The sequence below is a fragment of the Charadrius vociferus genome, unplaced genomic scaffold, assembly GCF_000708025.1.
Source record: "Charadrius vociferus isolate BGI_N301 unplaced genomic scaffold, ASM70802v2 scaffold1315, whole genome shotgun sequence".
Taxonomy (NCBI): domain Eukaryota; kingdom Metazoa; phylum Chordata; class Aves; order Charadriiformes; family Charadriidae; genus Charadrius; species Charadrius vociferus.
In genome coordinates this window covers 7,218-8,120 of record NW_009648552.1, presented here as the reverse complement: position 1 = coordinate 8,120, position 903 = coordinate 7,218, and the positions used below count along the sequence as shown (strand labels likewise).

The window sequence follows — 903 nt, the reverse complement described above, 5'->3', positions numbered from 1 at the left end:
GACCGAGGGTGGGAAATCGACTGCGGAGAGAAGGAGATGGCGTGCATCAGCGTGGGCTGGGAGGGGGGGACATGGTTGTCCCTCGCAGGGTCAGCCAGGAGCTGGCCCCATGAGAGCCCCTACCTCTGTGCACAAACAGATGGATCTCGGTGAGGATATCCTGCAGGGCCAAACCCTTCAGCGTCTTCAGCTCCGTGATTTCTGAGATGAGAGGGAGTGAAGGGCTTTCTTCCAGGCCTTTCCCTGTGAGATCCTGCTCCTCATCCCCGCGACAACCCCGAGGACCCTCCCCAGCAAGCGGCACCCACCCCAGCCAGAGCGGGAGGTCAGAGGACGGGAAGCCCATGCGAAGCGGAGGGTTTACGGCAGCGAGGATTAAACCCCAGTGAAGGAGAAAGGATACTGCGGTAGGCAGTGGAAAAGTCCTGGTTCAGCATCCAGTCGAGGATGTTGGCGATATCAGACTTGAGGGGGTGTCCCGTGCAGGTGTAGACGCTCTCCTCCGTCACCTTCCCGAAGGCCATGGTGGTGCTCTGAGGAAGAGGAGGGTGGAGGAAGGATGAGGAGCTCCTCCCTTCTTCCACCGACCCCTCCAGGGCAGCTGCCTGCGTGGGGCCGACACGAGGGGAGAGCGGCCGCGGCCACGGTCCGTACCTGCAAGATATTGAGGGCTCTGCGCATGTCACCGCTCGAGAGGGTCACCAGAGCCTTCATCCCATCCTCAGTCACATCCACCCTGGAAAACAAGAGGGAGCCAGTGCTGCCGGAGGGAAATACAACCGTGGGAAACCCCAAGCCCGCTGCTCCTCCTCACGTAGGGGAACGGGGGAAAAAGGGGATGCGGAGGATGCTGTGGAGCACCCCTGTCTCCCCTTGCTTCCCCCCACCCCCCGGCTCACCCCT

The 903-nt window shown here is 62.0% G+C and overlaps 1 protein-coding gene across 1 annotated transcript in view; it reads right to left on the bottom strand.

Annotated features, from left to right (window-relative positions):
* Positions 1–903, bottom strand: part of RFC5 (replication factor C (activator 1) 5, 36.5kDa) — a gene marked incomplete at its 5' end in the record, with an annotated part of 27,753 nt that overhangs the window by 20,699 nt on the left and 6,151 nt on the right. The window lies entirely within an intron of this gene.